Source organism: Physeter macrocephalus, chromosome 13 (genome assembly GCF_002837175.3).
Source record: "Physeter macrocephalus isolate SW-GA chromosome 13, ASM283717v5, whole genome shotgun sequence".
In the NCBI taxonomy this organism is placed as follows: domain Eukaryota; kingdom Metazoa; phylum Chordata; class Mammalia; order Artiodactyla; family Physeteridae; genus Physeter; species Physeter macrocephalus.
In genome coordinates, this window is record NC_041226.1 from 9,458,420 (window position 1) to 9,481,074 (window position 22,655).

At 38.0% G+C, this 22,655-nt stretch overlaps 1 protein-coding gene across 6 annotated transcripts in view; it reads right to left on the reverse strand.

Moving 5' to 3' along the window:
- N4BP2L2 (NEDD4 binding protein 2 like 2) overlaps positions 1–22,655 on the reverse strand; it is a 75,777-nt gene that overhangs the window by 32,988 nt on the left and 20,134 nt on the right. The window contains exons 8-9 of one of the 6 annotated variants that reach the window (XR_008618944.1): positions 14,800–17,230; positions 12,595–12,655 (exon numbers count right to left, since the gene is read on the reverse strand). The exons of 4 other annotated variants lie outside the window; for them this stretch is intronic. The gene's annotated coding sequence lies outside the window, so the exon portion shown is untranslated. The remainder of the gene's footprint in view (positions 1–12,594; positions 12,656–14,799; positions 17,231–22,655) is intronic. One more of the 6 variants, XR_008618945.1, reaches the window with a different exon arrangement.

A 22,655-nucleotide genomic window follows, 5' to 3' on the forward strand; every position in this document is an offset into this window, starting at 1 on the left:
AAATTTGAGTTAATACAGTAGGAAATATCATTCAGGAAAATAAGATTGAGGTTGTAAAAATGCTCACAACATACTGAAGTGAAAAGAAAAACAAACCTGAAATAGAACACAGTAATAATGGCTCATATTTCCTATACACTTGCTATGGGGGCAGATATTTGTTAAGTCATATGTATATAAAATCTCATTTAATCCTTCCTAAAAACAACTTACAATCTGTTAAATCGTCCCCATTTAACAGATAAAGAAACCGAGGCTTAGAAACTTGCCCAGTTCTCATAATTAAAAATATGTGAAGTTAGACTTAAACTCAAGTCTCTCTGATTTCAAAGCATGTTTTCAACCATTATGCTATACAGCTGTCAAAATTATAAATCTCAGAATAATAGAGGTCTGATGTATTTGTATATTTACATGTTTTAAAATATGCACATATACAGACTTAAAAACACAGAAATATGCAAAATATTAATGGTGGTGAACTATGGGGGTTGATTCCTTTGTGATTTTCTGTGTGTCCAGAATTTCCTACACTGAAGGTGTACTATTTTTGTAATAGAAAAATAAATAAATAAATAAATAAAGGCTTTCTTCAGTAAACAAATTAGGCAAAACAAAGAAAAAATACATATAAATGTGTTTTCTCAACATTTAAGCTTCACTCTAGAATAATAAATCCACTTATGGATTTATTGAACATTAGCTTTGATTAATGAACATAAACTTAACCCCCCCCCACACACAAAAAAGCCTGTGTGCAAATTCAGTTCTAGCTAGTAAGACTCAGCAATTATTAACACCCACTTTCTAAAAAAAGCTCTTGTATTATTTGGTGACTTCTCTACATTTTCAATAGTCATGAACAAGAATAATTCCAATTCAAACTACAGTATAGCGTATTGCATTAATTTTCCTATTTCTATCATGTGAGCTTTTAAGATTGCACTTTGAGATAATGCTTTAAATTTATTACTGCCAATAATAACTGCAAGTTCTCAAAATTAAAATCTAGTTTATTCTTAAGTATGTTGATTTCATTATGCCCACCCTTAGTCAAATTTTTAAAAAATGTATAAAGAGATAAAGCAGCATATCTTTTAAGATATATTAGATAAAAATCACCCTTTTCCTGAAAGTTAACTTCCCCAAGGGAAGTAGTTCATTTCCAAATCTTCTAACACCTTTTCAAGTAAATTCTCATTACTGCAAAGGGATTGCTTCAAATACAGAAAAGCCTTTTTATTTTCCCTTGACAAGATCACACTGCTGCATGCATAAAATCCACGATTAAAAAGGCAAATGAGTTCAATATTCTAACACATTAACTCCAATTCTATCAATTACATTTCTTCTCTCTATTACAAGTCTAATTTAATTGCCAAGATTTGGACAATTCTAATTCTTTAAAAAAAATACTTGCAGTTCATTTTCACTGCTAAGAAACAACAATATACACTAATAGCATTACTTCACAAATACCCACTATTCACTAAGAAAAATATTTGGCTAAATATAATTTATTTTGTTATGCTGTCGTATAATAAACACTAAAACACTTTGGCTTGGATTTTATGTTGTTCCAAAATTATCTTAATAGCTGTTTAAACCAAAATTAGGAAAACTAAGGCGCTTAGATGGCACTTCTCAGGTAAGACCTATCCTGCCCCCTATATTTAAAATTGCAACCATGCCTCCCTCTGCACCCCCAACACATGCACCTTTACCCTGGGCCAGGCACTACTTATTCTCTTTCTCTCCTTAGCACTTATCACCAAGCTAACATACCGTATGACTGATTTGTCTTTGACTTCTTGTGAAGTTTTGTCCATTTTGCTCCCAGCTGCTCCCCCAGTACCTAGAACAGTGCCTGTGACTTAGAAGTGCTGTTGAGTGAATAATTTTACCACTAGGTTAATGGTGGAAGCTGTTGCTTTTCTCTGAGTCACATATTGGTGACTTACACAATTTGTGAGAAATGCAATGTTTAATTTTGTAACTAGAGTAAATCCTCATTTTTCACCCTGCTTAGAGCAGGAAAACACTTTCTCCAGTAGCCTCAACTGAGACATATTAATGCTTCCATGGTTGAAGAGAAGCCTATGTCCATAAGACAGTGGCTCAGAACCTGAAAATACAAAACAAACCCAGGCAGAGAGAATTCATACGTCTGGAATTTCGCAGGGAAAAGGGTCAGGGTGCTGCTTTTTCTTTTCGATATTCTTTGAGTCTCAAATGACTCTTCTTACTCAGTTATTAATCATAAATCATATCAACATTCTTCCTCATTGTGCTTACATGCTTTACATGTATTACCTTATTTAATATTCATAACAACCTTATGAGATAGATACTATTAACAACCCCAATTTACAGATAGAGACACTGAGATTTAAGTATTTTCCCCAAGCATCTGGTGGGTGGCAGAGGTCTCTGGCATTTAAAGTTTGCATTCGTAAACACTATGCAATGCTGCTCCCCCCACTCATCATGACAAATTACATGGTCATGAATTACAAGAATTCATAGATCCCAACATCACTATTATTACCTGACTAATCCTGCTCATGTTATCCTAAGCACAGACCAAATACAAAAAGGGGAGACAATTTCTGTGGATATGGAATAAGTTCTAGTAATTTGAAATTATTAACAATTTCTCTTGATTGACTAGTCATGTCAAAGTAATTTCAGGCTACAAAGCAGCCAAGCCAATAATCAACAGGGAAAAAGTAAAACTAAAAAACAAAACCCCCAGAAGTTAACAACAATAACAAAAAAAACTGCATAAAATGTCATTAACCTACTAGAAGTTCTTCCTAATTGAAATGGTCATTCATTATGGAATTTGCATATATGGAAAAAAGAAATATTACTTTGTAAAAGAAGTCTTTCACATATCCCCCCAAAAGGCCTACCTCTGACAGATCTGAAAAGAAATGAATTAAATACTAAAACAAAATGACTTTCTGAAAACTACAGTAAAAGAGAAATGATTATGAAGCGTGTTTAATTTTACTTCTTGTCCTAAGCCTGAAATGAGATTTGTGATATCAAGGCACAATCTCATATGTACATTACACCTACTGCCTTAGGATTCAGCACTTTCAAAAGATGTTACTTTAAACTCCCAAAACACAAAGATAAACTTTCAAAAGTTATTTTTCCTACATGTATTCTATAATTGTTTAAGCTCAACATGTCCGTTTTCTTATCAGAAATTAATATGATTAAAGTAAGAATTCATTAGTATACTATGCTCGAAAAGGAAGCTAACACCCTTTCAAATCACAAACTTAGGGGGCTTCCCTGGTGGCGCAGTGGTTAAGAATCCGGCTGCCAATGCAGGGGACACGGGTTCGAGCCCTGGTCCGGGAAGATCCCACGTGCCGCGGAGCAACTAAGCCCACGTGCCACAACTACTGACCCTGTGCTCTAGAGCCCACAAGCCACAACTACTGAGCCCACGTGCCACAACTACTGAAGCCCACGCACCTAGAGCCCGTGCTCTGCAACAAGAGAAGCCACCGCAATGAGAAGCCCGTGGGCACTGCAACGAACTGTAGCCCCTGTTTGCCGAAACTAGAGAAAGCCTGAGCGTAGCACCGAAGACCCAATGCAGCCAAAAATAAATAAATAGAATAAATTTTTTAAAAAAATCACAAACTTACACCTACTTAGTAAATCCCATTAGTAGCAGGCACTATTAAGAGAGCCCTGATCTGCTACAACTTTCCAAGTTAACATGCTTAACACATTTAAAAGTCACAGCTGATGGGAAAGTTTCCATCCTAATTGTGTACATTTCTGTATCATTTGGAATATGCACCACTTAGGTAATTAAAAACTAAATAAAAAATATTTTAAAGGAAAAAAAAAGTTGCATAGGCTGTAGAGATCTGCTGTACAACGTCATGCCTATAGATAATACTGTATTGTACACTTGAAAATCTGTTAAAAGGGTAGATCTCCTGTTAAATGTTCTTACCACAACAAAATACTTTAAAAAATAAAAAAAATAAAAAATAAAAAGTCACAGCTGTTGTTTTAAAAAGAATACAGTAACTACATTTAAAAATCTTTTCAAACATGAAATTAAGAAAAAAGTATCATGCCCTCTAAGAATTAAAAACTTTCCAAAACTGCTTGGTCTCATAAGCACAAATTTAAAATTTCATACATTTAAAATTGTGGATTTATTTTTAAGCCCATCATTTATGCAAATAGAAAGCACTGACAGAAAGCAACAAAATGTGTGCATTTTTGTAGCCCTAATTTTCTAGCAAAAACCATACACAACCATTTGAAAGACATCAATAATTCCATTCACTGGAAAATGGTTGATGCCCCTAGATGTTTTGAACAAACTTCTGCCTTCCACATGTTGTCACTGTAAATAAGTTACCATTACTACACTGATCTATAGTTACACCTTAAATGACTTCAAATGTGTAGGAGCTACTCTTTTAAACTACCCCACGTAGTAAAGCTTTTCAAGTTATTTTACCTGCACTTTATAGTGTTTTTGTATCCTCAAATGTCTTCAGGCTATCAGATCTATATTACTCTCTCTAGGACTGCCCCAACTTTACTACCACCTGCTACTGCTAAAATATCTGTGGTAGGGAAACAATTAAAATAGCCTCATTTGGGTTTTGTACAAAAAAAAATGTAAATTGCCTCAGAAAGAGAACTTTTGAAAGGTACTGCATAAGGACTTGGTGTGTGTAGAGAGCATGTGACATCTACGTTAGCAAATTAGGAAACCCTTTCTTAAATCTGTTGAGATTTTAGCCATGTTCCAACGTTCATGAAGAAATGACTACTTAATGAGTGAACTGTTTCTGTATTTGTGTTTGGAGTGAAAAAGCATCTGGCACAAAATCTGGAACACAGTAGAGCCTCAATTCATGTAAATATGTATCATGTGTATGTATGTGTGCATGTGTGTATTTCACAGACACAAAAGAGGCCTGAAGGATGCATACAAAGCTAAGTAGATTACGAAGGGCATTAGGAATAAAAAGGACTGTGACTGTTGTTTCACCTCCTGTATGAATTTTTTTAGGTCAGGCTTGAATTATTTAATGTATAATTTATATCCAAGTTTGTGTATCCAAAAAAACAGTGCAGCACAACAGATCATTTCCACACTGTGTACTTCGGATGACTGTCCTCATTGCATACCTGTCAGTCACATGTGACTGAGTTCTACCTTACTGAACAGCTCAGAAGGAGCAGCTTCCACCTGTGAAAGCTGTACAGCATACTAACCATTGCTTTTTCCTCCTTCATGTCAATAGCTCAGTAGCATGGTTTCAAGTCATGCTTCAGAGTACACTGATAAATCTTTTACTTTCCTGCTTGCAGTTGTCCCTTTTGTTTCATGACATACTATCTCTTAAGAGGACCCTGGCACATATGGCTCCAGTGGAGTTGCAGACTGTACAACCTTTGTGATTGGTTGGCTGCATTCCTGTACCTCACCAGTGACTTGATTTTTTCCATTTAGTATTATGTTCCAAAGGAGAAACTGTCTAAAAAGTTGAATCTGTAGTGGGTTCAAGTCTCTGGCCATAAAGGTCAGACAATGCCACTCTTCTGTAGACTTCTGGATTTTTTTAAAGCGATGATTGACTTCCAGGCAGCATACAACTTGACTTCTTTGATTCAGTTTTCACTTCTCTATCCTGTGCATCACTGTGTTGCGCATGTAGAACTGGGTTAACTTTAGGATGTGTAAAAGTGATGAAAACCTTACCTATGTACAGTACATTCACGTTTTAAATTGGTACATGACCTGGGTCTTACTTAGGCTTTTATTATCAGCCAATATCCCTACAATCATTCAACAAAATAGTTTACCAAGAACTCAGATGCCAAGCATTGCTGAGTTGGGTAAGTGCCCCATCCCTACCCCCAAATTACAGCAAAGTCTCGTCAAGGTTTTTTATTAAAATGTTAAATGTAGTCAAGCAAGTCCTAAAACTGAGCCTATCTTCAATGATGCTTTATGCCGTTTTTGATATATAAATTAAGTAGGAAACCAACTTTCATATAACCGCCTTAGAATCTCCGTGAATTTTTCTGGGTAGCCAATTTGCAACTGCCAATGATTCACTTACTGATAAACTACTGAAACATTACAAGCTAATATTAGTCACCATAAATACTTACTGGGATGATTTTTGGTAAAGGAAAGAAATGACTGAAAAACAGGAGTGCTGGATGCTAGTTCTAGTTTTTCCACTGAATTTAGGTGGTAAGTTATTTCACCTCCTAGGACCTTAATTTCCTCTTTCATAAAATGTGAGATTTGAGCTAGATGTCCTATAAATCCCTTTTAGCCCTAACAACCCATTTTTTAAAACATGTTAAATATTCTGCCAATAATATGTATAATGTTTGTTATTTTTTGCAGAATCCACAGTATGCCATAAATAGCATCTCATTAATATTCACAGTATTCATCAGAAAACAAAAAGACATTTATCTTTATATGTAATATTTATTTGAGTCATGAACTGGGACAGCAACTTGTAAAGGGTCACAAAACTGTAGTATGAGGGACTTCCCTGGCAGTCCAGTGGTTAAGACTCTGTGCTTCCACTGGAGGGTGCGAGGATTCGATTCTTGGTCGGAGAACTAAGATTCCCACATGCCTTGGGGTTCAGCCAAAACAAAACTGTAGTATGAAAACAATGATTCTAATTTCTTGATAGTGACTGTAGTATTCTATTCACTACACTATCTTTGTAGCTGTTTTGTTATACTTAGAAGCAATGTGTTTTAACCCTTCTCACACCCAATCAGCCATCTCTAATGTACTCAAACCTACCCTGCTCAATTTCTTACTGCTTGAAGTCTCCACAGCATTCTCCTCCTTTAATCCTACCAGAATAATTATCAGTGATACTTTCTCATCTGTTTCCTACATACATATCTTAGATTTCCAGGTACAGTATTTGTCTCATTTTCTGCATAATTTCTATTAATTTTCTATATAAATGTCAACTACATACAGAAAGATGTGTCACACCATCTCTACATTCATCAATATAAAGGCTTGGAGCTTGTACATTTATACATACACATACCCAACACTTCGAAGTATCAAGTAGTTGAAAAGGATGCCAGAGATTCTATGTACTGTGTGCTATGATGGTTTTGGAATTTCCTCTCTCTGTGGCTTTTCTCACATTCCCTTCTAGGACTCCCAAGCTCTTCAGCCTTGGAACCAATGAATGAAATTGGTCTTCCAAGTTCTCCAAAGACGTTGGCTTGAACACTCCTTCTGCATTTTCCACTCCTGGCTTCCTTGAGAAGAATATCCTGCCTTAGCTGTGGTCTATCACTAACCTGTCTGACCAGAACCTCAACCAAATCTATTTACTCTCACCTCCCCGCACAAATTTTCAGACTTGTCCCTAAAACGGGCAGCCACAGAGACACATCTACCACTAATTCAACGTGTACAAGTGAGAGGCCACACTCTACTCCTTGTATACAGGAAAGTGGGGGTGCAAATTCTAGTCTCCAACCAATGCCAGCAAATAGCAGAGGTGAGAAAACTGCTACTGACCTAATACTTGGTACTCTTGTTTCACAGTCTGAGACTTTACCTATCCCAGAGAAGAATTAAAGGAAAACTGGAGAAACCGCACAATTGCCTTATACTTGTAAAAACTGACATGAGTCTCAGACCTCAAAGGGCTAAAGTAATCAGTGTGCTTCTGTGGCCACACACAGTTTGTTAAAATACTTAAATTCTTCTGTGTCATTTAGCATACAGCACCCTGAGCTCCCTCCTAACTCACCATCCAACCCCTTCTCCAGACCCTCCCCCACTCCTCCCACTGACCACCAAGTAACAGGTTAAGGACTTGGCACCCAAAAGGACCCATAGGTTTCCTCTCTAGCACAGTAACCAGTCTCAATTATGACTGGTTGGTGCATATGCAATTAACTCCCCCAAAATCGTGCCTTTTGAACACTGCCATTGGCTCTCTTCAGGGACTCCCAAGGGTTAGCCTGTGCTTTTCCTGCCTTTCCTACCCCTGGGAAACTCAAATCGGTCTTGACAAGGAACAGACCTGCCATTAGCCACCTCAGCAATCAGCCAGCCAGCTCCTGTTCCTTCATGTCCCCTCTGCCAGAGCTGGCCTGGAACACAGTAGCACATGAGCTATCAGTGGTAGTGGCAATGACATCCCAGCAAGCAAACATCTGGGGGGCCCTTCTGAGCCCTTGACCAAAAGGCTGCAACCACTCACCATCGATTCCCCAGAGTTGCCCTCATCTGGTTACTTGTGGGAACTGCAGCTTCTCCAGGGTTTTGACTGAGACAGCTAGGAAGACAGCAAATGTGCCAGCTAGCTGACTGGCCCACCACACCAACTATTACATAATTTGCACATTACCCCTGCAAAAAGGCGTATGCAACCAGGTTACCTCTGCTTTTTGACCGCCCTTCTGACATATCTGAGACTCAGCCCTGGTGAGGAAGACAAAGACACTTGTTGACTGTGCCAAGGGGTGGGTCTGACATGCCACTAAATTCCTCAAATTTTGACTGCACATTCAAGAGCTGTTCTGCAATGACCTCTCGCCTCAGAGTGTATTTCCAAGGACAACAACTCTTGAATTTATCAGCTACCTTAAGAATATGGGTTCCAACCTGATAGTGCCTCCTCACTCTTCTTGCCCAAGACTTGGACAGGCCAGCCCAACTTAAAGTAGGCAGGGTTAAGTAAGGGTGTGGTGAGGAGTACATACAAATTGAAGTGGACTCGTGCTTATTACAGACAAACAAGCCCTTTTTTAATCAAGAAAAAAAAAAGCTTGACTAAATAACATACTTGGTGATCTTACATCCCTGTCAGATGGGTGTATTCACTTCCAGAGTGCAGTTCAGGTCTTCCACAATACAGAAAGAAAAATGCAACATGAGTTTAGGAGAACCCCTATTTTTCCCTGATAAATGCTGGTGCTTTTAGTGGGAGAACAAAAAGGAAAACAGAAAAACAAGGAAAACTGGCTCTACCAGAACAAGGGTAGCTTCATGCACTAACGGTGCAGAAGGGCTAACCATTCCACTCATCTTTCATTTTAGTCAATTCAGAGAGGCTCCCCTTGCTCCAAAGTTTTTAGTTTCTTACAACCTATGTATCGGACAGCTAAAATGACCCAGCCGATTCTGTCACATGATCTGGAAAACCAGGCAATAACAAAGCTCACTCTACCCTGAGAGATATTCCACCCAATCTTTGTAACCTTCTGGTCACCACTGAAACTAAAACAAATAATCAAATTCTATAAATCAAGAGATGGTTAAACATAAGCTACACTTGACCAACACCAGGGTCACTCCAGAGTGACTCCCAAAGAGCAGAATGCTGGGGGGAGAAACAGAGGAGACTACACTAGAGTGGACAGGGGTGCTTACCAGTAGAGTAAGCCCCACCAGTAAGCTTTATGCCTCTGCCTAACTGTTAGGCAACCTTAGGTCACTATTCAACAAACACCACAAAATGTTTGATGGCCTTCCAACTAACTGATAAGATGTCCACAGATGTTTCCTTCTTTCTATTACTACTCTCATTGTCAAGACTGTTCCACTCCAAACAATGCTACTCAAAAGTGTTATCCATACTGATTCCAGTCCATGAGTGGTTTGCAACCAGTCTGCAACAAAAGTACAGAAACTAAGTAACTTTTATAGGAATCTGAAAATAATTTTTATATCTGTTGAATTTAATTATAAAATATTTGACTTACATTAAATTTTTTCTAGTAATTCACTTTTTTATTATATGTTACGGAAGTATCAGACTGCAGCACATTGGAAAATTTTTAAAAACTCATCTTTCACCACAGTTTGAAAAACAACTATTAAAACAAATATAACTACATCATACTTATGCTAAAATCCCTTCGGGGATCCCCACTATCTGCAAGATAAAGTCTTAGTTCATTAACATTGTGTTTTCAGAGTCTCCTGGGCCCTTCTCTAGAGTAGAGCTTCCTAACTAGTATGCTTGGCAACGCCTCTAACAGGTGACAGATTAAGACTACTAAATGGAGCCTGTGGCAGGTGGAGTTCCCAAGCCCCAGGACCAGAAGCCTTGGGAAGAGCAGCCTGGTCCATTTACTCCAGCAAATTCTACAGATTCTGTTTTCTGTGTGTGTCATAATGTGGACAAGACTGAGAAGTGCTGGTGTCTGGAGTTATCTCCCATTACACTATACATCAAATTTTATGTTCCTCCAACAATGAAAAGCCTGCTTTCCCACCCACATCCAAATTTGCATTTCCATCCCAGACCTCTCCCATGAACACTGAACACACTACATATTCTACATCTCCATTCAGATATCCAGAATGCACCTTTAACTTAACATGTCCAAAACTAAACACCTGTTTTTCTTTCTAAATGTGCTCCTCCTACAATACATTATATCTTAGTAAACTGTAACTCCATCTTTCTCTCTCATACTCATTATTTGATCTGTTCAGCAAATCCTGCCAGCTCTAGCTTCAACCAATTCTCACTACCTCTACCTTTATCCCCTGGTTGAGGTCACAATCACCTCTCACTTGGATTATTCCAAGAGCCATCTAATTAGTCCCTGCTTCCATTCTTGTGTCTCTAAAGTGATTCTCAAGACAGCAGTCAGAACTGACTTGTGCATCCCCTTTTTTTTTTTTTTTTTTTTTTTTGCGGTACGTGGGCCTCTCACTGTTGTGGCCTCTCCCGCTGCAGAGCACAGGCTCCAGACGCGCAGGCTCAGCACCCATGGCTCACAGGCCCAGCCACTCTGCGGCATGCGGGATCCTCCTGGACCAGGGCACGAACCCGTGTCCCCTGCATCGGCAGGTGGACTCTCAACCATTGCACCACCAGGGAAGCCCCTGACTTGTGCATCTTAAAACCCAAGTCAGATCATGTCATCCCTTGCTCAAAACTCTCCAATGGCTTCCCATCTCAAGCAGAGTAAAGGCTTATATTCCTTCAATAATGTACAAGGCCCATATTATCTGGTTCCTTCTTTCTCTTTGACTCTCTCTTCTCTCTGCCCTTTGCTCACTTAGCTCCAGGCAAACGGACATCCTTCTATTGCTTAACCACACCAAGCACAGGATCCTTGGTCTGGAATGCTCCATCCTCACTTCTCTCTTTGCTAATTCACTCACTCACTTTCTTCAAGTCTCTGCTCAAATGTTACCTTATCAGTTAGGCCTTTATTGATCACTTCAGGTAAAGTGGTACCCATTCCACTAAGCCCCACCCTCCCTGTCCCATTTATGCTGCCTAAATTTGTCCATAGCACTTATCATCTGACCTACTAGATACCTGTTTATTGATTTAGTCTGCTTCCCTACCCTGACTCCAGGAGGACAGAGGTTTTTTGTTTTACACACTGATCTATCTCTATCACCTAAAACAATGCCTGGCACATAGTAAGCACTCATGAAACACTGCTGAATGAATAAATACATGCATGAATAAATCCATTACTGCTTCCTGCCTCTGGGACTTTGACCATTCAGTTACTACTGCCTACAGACCTTTTCCCCATACTATTTCTCCCCTACTAAATCCCACTTTTCCCTGAACCTCGTCCTCCACATTTCACTTACTGACTACCAATCTAGTAAATGAACAGTGGAAAAGTAACGCCACTGCTACACATTCATGCAGAAAACATTTTACTGCCCCTTCTCACTACTGGTTCATATTTCTCAACGACATTCCTCCACAGAAAACACCATTCCATTCCTAGTAACTACAGCTTACACCTGCTATTTTCTCACTGCACTGAGTACTTCTACTATGTATCTGTGTAGATTGTCCCAAGAGTCAAGATACATCTGATGTCCTTAGGAAGAACATAAATCATTCTGATATACACTAGGCAAGACAATTCAGAGAGAAAGCCCTACTTATTTTCCATGCTTTCCATGTTCTCATGACTGCTAAATGCTAGAAGACTTCTTAACGGGCCTATTCAAATCAATACTATCAAGTCTCAATTCCAATTTATACCCATCAGGTATTTCACACTATCTTGGCCTCCAAGAACTCCAGTCCTCTACTTTATAGTTTGGCCAAGCCCTGACAACCTAAGATAAAGAGCCATAGTAAATTGTGGGAATTTTCCCAAGCCTACTCTCTCCCCTCCCAATCCCGACCTCCTGCCTCCACCTCTACACCTTTCAAGAACAATCTAGATAAAACTTTTGTTCAAGGTAGGAAAGGCAAACAGGAAGCTTTTAATAAAATATTGTTACCTTAAAATCAGTCCATCTCCCACCAAGAAATGATACAGTGTAACAACCAGTAAAGCAAGCCTCTAGTATTTCCATACCACTCATGGCAATGGCCTAGTATCACCCCTGTATATGCCCAACCTTATTTACTCAGTTCCATTTCAGATCCTGGCCCCTGACTCTTTTTGTCTCCCAGTTTACTATGTTTTTCTTTTATATTTGTGGACTGAATATAGTGTTTCCTCAGCAGAATATCTGGTGTTTTCTGAGACTTTTAGTTAAGACCTACAATGGCTCTTTGTAACCACCCTGTGCAAGATGCTCACCTGAATTTATGTCCTGGAGACCTACTATGGGCTCTGTGCCTTCAGCAATCTAATGCAGCTCCTGTAAGGGGAGAATTCATATGACCAAACACCATTTCTCGAACCTTCCACATTATTTCCACACCACAGCAATTTATCAACACCTTACTTAGAAAGTCTCAACAGCCAATTATTTAACCAATTAAAACCTGATTAGCTGCTTTTTCGTATTTCCTTTCTCCACTGACTGCTATCTATACCACCTCCAGAGACCCTCATTCTTCTATAGTTAAGTTGTTTCTAAATATAACAATTTCTTCTACGTCACTGTAAGAGTAAAAGATAATCTAAGGAGTGATTCAAGAAGAATGTTATGTTATTAAAAATTTAGAATACTATCATTTAAAACAATAAACTGGGCTTCCCTGGTGGTGCAGTGCTTAAGAATCCGCCTGTCAATGCAGGGGACACAGGTTCGGGCCCTGGTCCGGGAAGATCCCACATGCCCCGGAGCAAATAAGCTCGTGTGTCACAACTACTGAGCCTGTGTTCTAGAGCCTGCGAGCCACAACTACTGAAGCCCGTGCTCCACAACAAGAGAAGTCACCGCAATGAGAAGCCCGCCCGCCGCAACTAGAGAAAGCCTACGTGCAGCAACGAAGACCCAACACAGCCAAAATTAAATAAAAATAAATTTATTAAAATAAAATAATAAACAGATGAGACACTAGAAATTATACTTTAAAATATTACAAACTACTTCTCTGACCCTCCACCATATGCCTTCTTCCCCTTTTTCTACTGAATCCTGTGACAACTCTGTCACTTCCCTAACTACTACAAAAATAGAAAGCTGACATCCACTCAAACTGATGTTCCCATCTTGAATGACTCATTTCATAAAAGCCGAGGGTGCAATTAACTAACAGTGTCACATAACTACAAGTAAGCTGATATAATACTGTCACATGAACATTACATAGAAGGCCATGATGAAAAACGAGGAAAAATGTTTTCGTGAAAACCAAGAGGTGGTGGGGAAAGGCTCCTTACTTTTATTACACCTGATGTTAAAACAAAAAAATGTTTTTTCTTTTAAAGAAATGGGTTTGTGTGGTCTGCTCTGTGAAACGAATCATACCAAATTTGTCAGTAAAAATGAGAATATCAAATTGACTTGATCATACCAACAGCCCATACCACACAGGTGAAAAAACAGTGCCAGTATTCATGACAAAAAAGCACGTGCATTATCACAAAATGTTTTGAGGTATTACACAGCTTAATTCCTGACTGCTTATGCTAATTAGGAATATGAGTATCTTTGATAAATTTAATAACCAAAAAATCAAACTTTTTCCTTCTAGATCTCTCCTAGCATTTCTAACTAGTATAAAAATCAACCAGTTGGTGTTTCCTTCTCTGCCCATCCCTAGTGTATAAAGATGTGAAATCATCAAAAGGTGGACAAAATAACAGAATTTCAAGGCTAACACATGAGTTACTTCAGCTGAAATTCTAACATACTCAGCTCATTTAATCCATCCAATAACCCTGTTATAGGTTGAGAAGGTATTCTCAATTACAGGGAAAAGTTTCAGAAAATTAAGTGACTTGCCCAAGTTGCAGTCAGCACTACAACTTTTCTTCAAATTCTGGAATTTAAAATTCTATGCTCTAGGGACTTCCCTGGTGGCGCAGTGGATAAGACTCTGCACTCCAATGCAGGGGGCCCGGGTTCGATCCCTGGTCAGGGAACTAGATCCCACATGCATGTCGTAACTAAGAGTTCGTGTGCCACAACTAAGGAGCCCACCTTCTGGAACCAAGACCCGGCGCAACCAAAAAATAACAATAGAAAGAAAATAACACTCTGTGTGCTCTACTAAAAGTGGTTTCTGCTCTTCATGACAATCTGAGGTACCTCGAAGGTATAGTCTGAAACACGGAACTCAGTTGCCCTGTGAACAACTCAGTGTCAGGCGACCCACTATACATTTCTTAATGAAACACATTCCATTTTCAGAAAGTTTTGAATTAAATTAAAAATTAAGAACCACTGATCCAGTCAAATGCCCTCATTTTACACATAAAGGAACTGCAGAAGAGAGAAGGAAATGGCTCACAAGTCTCTCTCAACTAGCTAGTATAATAGCTGTGTATTAGTTTGCTAGGGCTGTGACAAAGTACAGACTGGGTGGCTTAAACAACAGTTTATTTTCTCACAATTCTAGAAGTCTGAGGTCAAGGTGTCTGCAGGGTTGGTTTCTTCTAAGGCCTCTCTCCTTGGCTGGTAGATGGTCTTCTTCCGCCAGTGTCTTCACAGGTCTTCCCTTTGTGTATGTCTGTGTCCTAATCTTCTCTTCTTATAAGGGCACCACTCATATTGGATTAGAGCCCATCCATATGATCTTAATTACCTCTTTAAAGGTGCTATCTTTAAATACAGTTACATTCTGAGGTACTGAGGGTTAGGACCACAACATAACGAATTTTGAGGGGACATAATTCAGCCCATTAACACTCCACTCTCCTGCGCTCCCCAATTAATGTCCTTCTTACATGCAAAATACATTCACCCCATTCCAACAGCCCACAAAGTCTTAACCCATTCTAGCATCAAGTCCAAAAATCTTATCTAAATACCATTTAAACCAGGTACGGGTGAACTTGAGATATGATTCATCCTGAGGCAAAATTCCTCTCCAGCTGTGAACCTGTGACTCTAGACAACTTACCTGCTTTCAAAATATAATGGTGGGACAGGAATTCCCATTCCAAAAGGGAAAAATCAGAAAGAAGGGATTATGGGTCCCAAGCAAGTCTACAATAAGGCAAATTCCATTACATTTTAAGGCTGAAGAATAATCTTTAGTAATAAATAATAAAGAATAATCTTTGGCTCCATGCTGTGTTCTCTGGGCCCACTGGGCTAGATGCCCTGCCCTCCAGGCTGACCAAGGTGGTAGCCCCACCCCCTCAGGCTTGGGGCTCTGATCCCATGGTGGCAATGGCCACCCTGCCAACCTCTGAACTGCCTTCAGGGTCATTCTATTCTTTTCTTGGAGGACAACATATGCTCACAGCCAGATCACCACAGATAGCTCTAGCGACTTGTCTTGTAGAATCTCAGAAGTCTGACAGCCTTCCTTCATCTCATCCTGTCCTGTCTCTTTCAGTCCAAGCTGGCAGTGCTTCTGCTGCCATATCCCCATCTCTGGTCTTGTTGAGTCAGCTTAATGAATCCATAAGTCACATGCCCATACGCCCTTTAGCAAATGGTTGTCTAGCAACTGCCTTGATGTTGTCTCCAGAACACACTTTCTAATTTTTTGCAACATGCATAGGCTGAGAACTGCCAAATCTTCAAGATTCTGGTTCCATTTTGTTTAACGATTCTTTCTTTAATTATCTCTGTCCTCTTGCATTTTACTATAAGCAACAAGGAGAAACCAGGCCATGCCTTTAACACTTTGCCTAGAAATCTCAGTTAAATATCCAAATTTATCACTTACCAGTTCTATTTTCCACAAATCTCTGAAACACAATTTAGCCAAGTTTTTTGCCACTTTATAACATGACTGCCTTTCCTCCAGTTTCCAATAACATGCTCCTCATTTCCATCTGAGACCTTACCAGAGACACCCTTTTCATAGTTCTACCAAACTCTGTTCATGATCATGTATGTCTATCTCTAAAGTGACAGAAGCCTCTTGACTGCCCCAGAACCCTCACCAGAATCACCTTTAATGTCCATATTTCTACCTACAATCGCTGAAGGCCACCTTGGCTTTTTCTAACATGAAGCTCAAATCTCTTCCAGCCTCTACCATACCCAGTTCCAAAGCCACTTCTTCATTTCTAGGTATTTGTTAGAGTAGCATATCCCACTTCCCAGTACCAAATCTGTGTTAGTTTGCCAAAGCTACAAAGTATCACAGTCTGGGTGGCTTAGACAACAGAAATTAACTTTCTCACAATTCTGGAGGTTAGAAGTCCAAGATCAAGATGTCAGCAGGGTAGGTTTCTTCAAAAGCCTCTCTCCTTGGCTTGTAGATGGCTGTCTTCATCCAGTGCTGTCACAAGGTCTTCTCTTTTTGTGTCTGTGTCCTAATCACCTCTTCTTGTAAGGACACCATCATATTGGGTTAGGGTTCAATCACATGACCTCATTTTACCTTAATTACCTCTTTAAAGGTCCTATATCCTAACAATAATCACATCATAAATACTGGGGGTTAGGATTTCAACACATGAAATTTTGAGGGAACACAATTCAGCCCAGAACAAGCTGAGACTATTTTCTCACAATTCTAGAAGTCTGAGGTCAAGGTGTCTGCAGGGTTGTATGAATACTGAATACTGCTCTTTTTCATTGTGCTGAAGACCATATAATGGTAACAACCTCTGACACATGGTGCTTAAAAATGAAGGGAGGGGAAATAATCACACACTCATACAAATTAATAAAGAAAAAGTACATGAGAGCATATAATATATATTTTGGACCTCACCAAGCCTGCTATGTCCAAAAATTTGGGTTTCCTTGAAGAGCTCAAATCTGAAGAATGAGTGTGGAAGGGGTGTGTGCACAAAGAACTTTCCAGGAAGAAGGAATAAACAGCACATTCAAGGAACTGAGAGGTGGCCAGTAAGGCTGGAAAACAGAAAGTAGGAAGAGTAACAAAACATGAGGTTGGATAGGAAAGCAGGGGCCACATCAACCACATTATGATTTTTGGTCTTTATTCTAACAGCAATGGGAAGCACCTGAAAGGTATTATGCATGATCATATTTTCCTTTTACAAAGATCACTCTGGAAAGGAGGGGGCACTGAGGGCTTCTAATTTGCTGGTAATGTTCTACTTCTTGAGCAAGATTCTGGTTACATGGATATGTTCACTTCATGAATATTTATTGAGCTATATACACTTATAATTTAAGTACTCTTTAATATGTACACTATACCTCAGTCTTGTTAGATTGTAGAGAAAAAGGGCTAGAACAGAGCAAGTACTGATGTGGGGACCCCAGTCTCAGGAAGAGATGATAATTCAAACTAGAAAGATGGCAGTCAAAAATGGAGAGAGTCAAGAGATAATTAAGTGGCAAAATTCAAAGACCCCAGTTGATGGACAATATGAAGGGGGAAAGGAGGAATCAAAGAAGACTCTCAAGTATCTGGTGTGCAAAAATAGATAGATGGTAGATCCATTTGCTATGCAAAAAAAATCCTGGAGTTCCATAGATGGGAGAGAAGATCACAGGCTCAACTTTTCAGGCTTAAAAGTAGAAAAGTCAGGTAGGAAGTTAAGTATATAGGCTGGAGAGCAGAGGACAGGTTTAAGAAGAAAACACATTTGGGGAATAATACTATTAATAGAAGCAGTGGGTATAAAATCATTCAGCCCATATTTTTTAGCTCCTACAGTATTACAGGCACTACTTTAGGTCCTGTGGATAGAGCTAAGAACAAAATAAACAGGTTCTCATGGAACTTATATTCTAGTTCAAAAGACTCCCAACAAATCAGTATTAAATAAGATAACTTCAACTACTAATAGTTACTATGATGAAAACAAAACAGGACAAATGTAACAGAGTGACAGGGGTGGGGTTACTTTATTTTAGATTGGAATAGTCAGGGAAGGTTCTCTGTGGAGGTGACATGTGAGGTGAAACCTGAATGTTGAGAACTATGCTAGGCATAGGAAGAACAGAAAAAATACAGAGCAAAAAAACAGCTAGCACTTAAAGCAAGAACAAGCTTAGCATATCTGAAGAACAGACAAAAAGACCAGTATAGATGAAATGTAGTAAATGAAGAGGAGAGTGGTACAATACAGGGTCAGGGAAGAAGCCAAGGGCCAGATCACATATAGTTTAATTAAGCAGGGAGGGATGTAATTTTTTTAAAAAATCAATTTATTTATTTATTTTTTTGCTGCGTGGGGTCTTTGTTGCTGTGCACGGGCTCTCTCTAGTTGCGGCGAGTGGGGTCTGCTCTTAGTTGCAGTGCATGGGCTTCTTATTGCAGTGGCTTCTCTTGTTGCAGAGCATGGGCTCTAGGCATGTGGGCTTCAGTAGTTGTGGCACGTAGGCTCAGCAGTTGTGGCTAGCGGGCTCTAGAGCGCAGGTTCAGTAGTTGTGGTGCATGGGCTTAGCTGCTCCGTGGCATGTGGGATCTTCCCGGACCAGGGCTCGAACCCGTGTCCCCTGCATTGGCAGGCGGATTCTTAACCACTGCACCACCAGGGAAGTCCCTGGGAGGGATGTAATTTATGGTAAAAAAAATATATATATATTTTTTAATTATAGCTTTCTCTAGTTATTCTGTGGATAAAATTATAGGGTGGCAAAGAAAAGTGGGGAGACTACTACGTCCAAGTGAGAAATGATGAAATCTCATGGGGAAAGTTAAGAGTCATAATAGAAGTGTTAAAGCAAAAAATAAGAAAATAAGCTCTAAATGACCCTAAAAGAAATAGAAAATCAAAAGTCTCAAGGTTGCTCTACTTATCTGTATTCTAGTATTTAATTTTTTTATCATAAACAACAATTCTAAGGACTACTAGTGAGGTTCAAAAACCTCGAACAAGTCTCTGATGGTGTTAGCTACAACAAGTTAAATGGATGAGCATTCCTCTCTGCCTGGACACTCTCTCTCCTATCAAGTTTCAAACACAACTAATTCAAACTTTATATTTCCATGTTTCCTAAATTACAAACTGCCCTATAAAGTTACTCTATTTAGATGAATGATGGGTCCTTAATTTCAAGAGGTTGTTGACTATTCTCAGGAGAAGACTAGGACTAATATTCAACAAATATTTATGGACTCATTAAAGGACAAAGCTCCAAAGACAAGACAAGGAAGACCATGCTTTCATGGCCCTTAAGGGACAAGATAATCTTTCTTAACGTAATATCTGGGCTCTACTAGTCTTTACACAGCAAAGGGAAGATGGGGAGGGAGAAATATCACTTTTCAGACCACTAGCCTTCTAGCTTTAACAATTTCTTTCCTATCATTCCCCAGAATTAAAAAAAAAATTGTTTTCTCACTACTTTTTAATTAATTCAAAATGTTTAGCCCAGGCCTCCTAACACGTTTCCTATAAATACTTCAATTTACTTATATTCAAAATGAAATATTTTAACCACATCTTTGCCAGTATTACATTATACACTATTCCAATAATCTCAATCCCATAATGTACTGCTTTCCAGTTTCATGAACCAAAATCTATCTTAATCTATTCATGAAACCAATGTTATTTCTTCCCCATTCTAACAAAAATTCCACCTCTGATTTCACATTTAGAAACAAAAATGGAAAAAGCCACAAACTAGGACTTTTAATTTCTCAAGGAATTAAGAAAAACCAAACAAGATCCAGCCCTTCTATTTTTTAAGTTAACTAAAACAAAATGAGGCATATAGTCAACAGTAAGAATTCTTCATTCTGTACTTAAAGGTTTTCCTTGCAGAATCTAATTAATTCAATATTTTATTTATACAGCAAACTTAAGTAACTGGCTCCTTTACTGTTCTTTAATTTTAGAAAATTAATTTAAACAACATAAAAGAAAAAGGATGCTAATTATTACAAAAGGAAAAAAATCCTTAATTCTTCAGAAAATCAGAAAACTGATGTAATTTCCATAACAGCTACTGCTAGCACACTTAAGTAATAAGTGGACATTAAAAGAAAAATACACTAAGACCACTTACAAATAGTGTTGATGTGTTTAGGAAATACTGCCTCAAAATTAATCATCAAAACAAACAGCTTATATAATTTAACAATACATTTATTGAATACTACACATTTCAAGTGCTAATTAAAATCAAGAGATATTAAAATAAAAGGTAAACATTAAAGCACAACAGCATATGTAAAACTTCAATTGAGAAGATGTTGCTGAAATATGATGATCAATTATCAATGTATATTTTGTAGAAAACGTTTATACAGTAAATGACATCCTACCTTTCAATCTTGACTTAAATTAAACATTCTAAATAAAAGGCCACTTACAGATTTCTTCACTCAGTTTCACTGGTAAGTCAACATACCTCTAACCCTATAAATTCAAAGGTACCATAAGGATGCACTCAACTCTCCACTGGAATTTCTTTCCTACCTTGAAAAAAAAACCTCTAAATTAAAAATAATAACCAAAGATAAAATGTGGTTTAAAAGATAAAATGGGATATGGTGAGGAATATGTCTGAACTATATTTGAATCCCAGTTACCATTGCTCCCTAGAGATATTATGTTCATAGGATAAATTGCTTAAGCTCTGTAAGTTTTTGTTTCCTCTTTATAAAAAATTTGAGACTGTACAGTTGTTATAAAAAATTAGAAACTGTAATAATCACATTTAGAATAGGGCCTGGCATTAACTAAATGGCAGCTACTTAAATAAGTATTACTAAATTAAGGCTTGTTGCTGTTAAATTCCTATTCCTCATTGTAGCAGCACTGAAGAAATGAAGAATCACTTGTAAAAGCTGAACTCAAATTAGCTATCAGCTTTCCTTCAAAAGCATTCAGTTCTTTAAGAATGGCAGATTAGAGAATCATGACATAACAGTGAATAACAGTGAATTCCATAACAGTGAATTTCCAACTACTATTTATCAACTAGTCTATCAGCATGAGGCTTGAGTATTGTAAAAGAATTTTTTCTCAAATACATACATCCAAGTACTACGCAACATTTATGGGAATCCTAACCAATGAGTAACACTGATAGATTAAAAATCTAAATAAATCTTTCTAAGTACTTTCATATCAAAGTTCTACCTATACCACAGGGTCAGGAAACTGCAAAGCTGTGACCTATAAGTTTAACATGGAACAGTGGAACACAGGAGGGAAAAAAGTTATCACCATTTTTGACAGTAACTTACCATCCCATCGTCTTCATTAAAAATGTTATGAAGTTAACATGAGGATAGCTGAACAGAAAATGCACATAAGAAAAAGAAAACATGTACAGGAAAAGACTGAAAGAAACAAGAAAGCAACATGATTTCTAATACTACTAATAAAGAATAAAAAAGAAAGAAGAATAAAAGAAGAGAAAGAACCCACAAACCTCCCCCAAATCAAATTTTCTTTCATTTTGATATACTAAAAAAACTGAAGAGTCCAGAATTACAACTGAAGAGATACTAACAAAGCTGTGCGATTATTGTAATTACTAGCTGTAGGGTAAAACTTTAATTTTACATGTCCTATCTGAGAATACAGGTAAAACTGCAAAAAAAAAAAAAAAAAATCCAATAAAGTGTATTTTAATGGACTGTACTGAACTTGAACACAATTTTAACTATGAATGAACAGGTTATTCTTACTTTTTTCCCCTTAGTTACCAATAAAGTTGAGAGGCAAAAAGCCCAATAGGTCATCTCAAAATCTCTCAATCTTCCCATTAATTTACAAACAGTTCAATTAAAAAAACAATATGGAAATATTAACAACTAGACAACACTCCCTGATGAAGTCTTCAGTCATTCACCTGCTTGTTAATGTGATTGTGTCTAGTTCTAAGATTAGGGGTCACAGTATGGCTGTGTCCATGCTAGATAAAATAGTCTATTTTCTATATACTTAAGACAGCTTATTGAAGTTAATGGACTCTGTACTGGGAATTGTATTATAATATGTAATGACTGCAATTTTCACACCTGGAATATGACAGTTATCATTCAGAGAACAAAATTTGTTAGGAGGAAAGGAAAGAAAAAGATTATTTCTAATTTAAATGACTAAAATAACTTCTATTAAAGATACCAAAAAGTCAAAACTCTCCAAACACAGTCCTAGCTTCAAAAATAACTCTCTATTTACTCTTGAGGCTCTCTTCTCAGGAGTTTTTTTTGCTACTCTTTCCCCTTGTTCCTGTGCATAATTTGACAGCAACAATGTATTAAGAATTTCCATAGGAGATACATTCAAAATTGAGTTTACACACATGTATATTCTATGACAAAAATTATGCCATTCAGTGCAGTCTGCATAAAGATATTGAATGTAAAGTATAACCATTCTATTACAAGTTTTCTGAT